We start from the raw sequence: 3,712 nt of genomic DNA, 5'->3' as shown, positions 1-3,712 counted from the left end.
CTTTGAATTTTAAAAATTCATCATCCTACAATTCCTGAATCGGAAGTCAGAATTTTTATAAAAAGGATTTATTTTAACTTGAACTATTGTTTCTGAAATTCGATTTGGCTTTTTTGAGAAAACAATTGAGCTTTGAGAAACGATTCGATACTTGAACCGGAATTCGAAATTCGGTGTAGCCGAAGTCAGACAAATTCGTCTGAGTAGCTGTATAATTTACATTTATTTTCAAATGTTTGAAAATCAACGTAGACATATTTGAGGAATCGTAGTGCAAATTAAATTTTTAGGTGCCTTCCGAAACGAAAACTGAATACAACCAAAAATGAAATAAGTTCATTTGGTTATCGACTATCCAAATTTGCTAACCCGATAAACCTGATTAATTTATGTGAAATAGACATTTTTATACTAATCACCCTGTATCTAGGAAACCGGAAGTTGAGTCTGACTGGAAAACAAGATGTTTTATAGAATCTTAAAATTTCTCATTTGAATCTTAGATGATTCTTAGATTTAATTTGAATCTTAGATCGGTTCAGCCGTCTACGAAAAAAATGAGTTACACAGTTTTAATTTCGTTTCACATATCATCCTGTAGTCCCGGAACCAGAGGTCGGAACCAAACATAATTCAGAAACCTTGTTTGGGAGTATACGACTTTTCATATGAATCTGAGTTTGTAGAAAACGGTTGAGTCATCTCCGAAAAAAATTGAGTGAAATTATTTGTTGCACACGCATTTGCTGATCTCGACGAACTGATTCGAATGGTATATGGGTGTTATGTTCTTCCAGCATTTATTGCTGTAAGTGGTTCAAATCAATATAATTATGGAATTGCTTTCAACTCGAAAATTCTGCCATCATTTGGTTTACATATGGCATATTCGAACGGCTATGTTGCCAAAAACGAACCGTGTTAAAATCGGTCCGAGGCAAAATATCATGCTGTACACAGTTTTTTGAGTACTTAGAAACAAATGTATGTGACAGTATAAAAAATCGTGTTTTCTGTTGCTCTCAAGCATTTCTTTGCCAGACAGCGCTCAAAACTTCTATTGCTGGAATAGGGGAAAAAGTCGCTTACACAAAAAATTCGATATCTCCGTTAAAAATGGACGGATTTTAACAATCTATGCCTTGTTGGATAGGTATTACCGTGCGGAATCTAAGTCTGAAAACATATTCTGTTTTCAAGGTCAATTGTGACAGATAAAATTTTGACACAAAACTTCGTATAACTCAAAAAGTAAACATCCGATCTCCAAACCATTCAATAGCGTTCTGGGTGACGGGGAGACCTTTCATTTGCGACTAGTTTGATCAAAATCGGTCCAGCCATCTCTGAGATCTCGACCTCTTAGTGGACAACACACATACAGACACACACACACACACACACACACACACACACACACACACACACACACACACACACACACACACACACACACACACACACACACACACACACACACACACACACACACACACACACACACACACACACACACACACACACACACACACACACACGGACATTTGCTCAGTTCGTCGAGCTGAATCGATTGGTATATGACATTCGGCCCTTTTTCTAAAGTTTGAGCGAATTCGATACCTATTTTTTTATATTTATAAAAAAAGGTAGAAACATCACAAATACATGCGTACAACACGAATGTATGTGGATAGCTTATTTTCGATACACTCCTTACAAGACCAAATTCAATTTGTATTGATTTCAAGCGCTGCAGAGTTAGACCAGCAGCAACTGAAATTGAAATCTTGCTTAAGGAACAAATGCATCTAAACGTTAATGATGTAAGTGAAATTCAATTCAACAAGACGTCTAATTGTGTCTACATTATGTTCAAACTTGAAAGAGATGCAATTGCATTTGCTTCGGTTAATAACGGAGTGCACAGTGTTGATCATGATCATGTTGAATATAAAATCCCTGTGTACATGGTGGACAATGCCATAGAAGTACGCGTGCATGACCTTCTCCCGCAGACCAGCGATCAGTCCATTCGGAAAATCATGTCGCAGTACGGTGAAGTTCTTTCCATCGAAAGAGAAGTATGGCGGAATTTTTTTCCTGGTATCCAGAATGGCGTTCGAGTGGTACGTATGCAACTACGTAAAGTAATTCCATCTTACATCATTTGTGATCAAGACGGGATACATCCGTGTAACACGTTGATGACGTATGAAAATCAATTGGTTACATGTCAGTTTTGTGAACAACCTGCACAAAACGGCAAACCTTGCACTGAAACTGCGAAAACAAACAAAACAAACAAAAACAAGGACAACCGCTCAACAACGGAAACTAGTGAATGCAGTGCTCCTGTTTTAAAAACACCTTCACCATCTAACCAACTATCAACTGCAATCAATGTACAAAGCGCATCTACAGCATCTGCAAATGAACCCAAGACTGCGATCAACAATGAAAATAAGGAAACGGGAACCACTCATAACTTCAACGATGTAGCAATGGAATATAATGAGCAACGGACAAAATGACCTCCAATCTTCGCTAGAAGGAAATGAAAGCTCCTCTCCCCCTAGAAGAAGGGTGACAACGAGATCCAACAATAAAAAAATGATATTGTCTAACAAAAACATGGATCAATCGGCCACGTAAAGCTTGTATATACGCAAATTGGCCTGAATAAAAATTTTTATAAAAAAACACCCGATTTGGCGCCACCAGCCTTTTTTGTGGGGCTATTGGAAATCTAACGTACACACTGATAAGCCAAGAACCATAGCTCAACTCAAAGACAATATACGACGTGAAATCGCCGCCTTGTCGACCGATACATTGGGCAAAACAATAGAAAACGCCAAAAAAGGGCACTTTTCGTACTCAAGGACAAAGGTGGCCATTCACGCTCTAACCTATCTTTTTGAAAGAAAATAAATTATAATAAAAATGAAAATAAATAAAAATGTTTTTTTTTTCATTTACTTTGTTCAGAAACAAATGCTTCTACTTTAAATGGCCCTCCCTGTTCATAAAAAAAGTTTCAACAATACTATTTATCAATTCTGTCAAGTTAAACTCGAACATCTACTCTTCTATTGTGCCAAATACTATTTTAATCACCATTATTATCAGTCAAAGAATTTCCTCAGCCCCGTAAAAGTAATTCAATTCTTGGAGGATGATTTCGTTCAACCAATCGTATCAAAATCCGGTTGTTTCGGACACTTTCAATCATCAACCGGTTCGTTGAAAAGCTGCTTTGTAAACTGAGTCATTTCACAATATTTCTAAAGCTATAACCATGATGGTGGTTATACAGGTTCTGTAAAAACCTCTTAACGGGATGGTGGTCCAAGTCTATCGTACAGTTACGGGTTAGGAAAAGGATGTATTGATCTGACCGAGACCTTACTGTTCGTGACGATTGAAATTTGTTTTTTTTCTTCTTTTCACACTTCAAGTGACTAAGACATATTTGCACTTTCCGCGTTCACGTAGCTTGTTACTTTTAGCCTTAATTAGTGCAACGACTTCAAGGTTAGACCTTTTTCGGTACACGATCCGGAACCGGCCGCAGCAAACAGCAAGCAATGCATAAGTAATTTAAACCTTTCCCTGGTTAATACAACGTTTTGTGTTTTTTTTTGCGCCTTGCAGTGCCCGGCACGAATGTTGGACGTTGGATGTTTCGGAATGGAGAAATAAAACGCCGAAC

Source organism: Malaya genurostris, chromosome 2 (assembly GCF_030247185.1).
Source record: "Malaya genurostris strain Urasoe2022 chromosome 2, Malgen_1.1, whole genome shotgun sequence".
Lineage (NCBI taxonomy): Eukaryota > Metazoa > Arthropoda > Insecta > Diptera > Culicidae > Malaya > Malaya genurostris.
Note: the sequence above shows the minus strand (reverse complement) of the source record.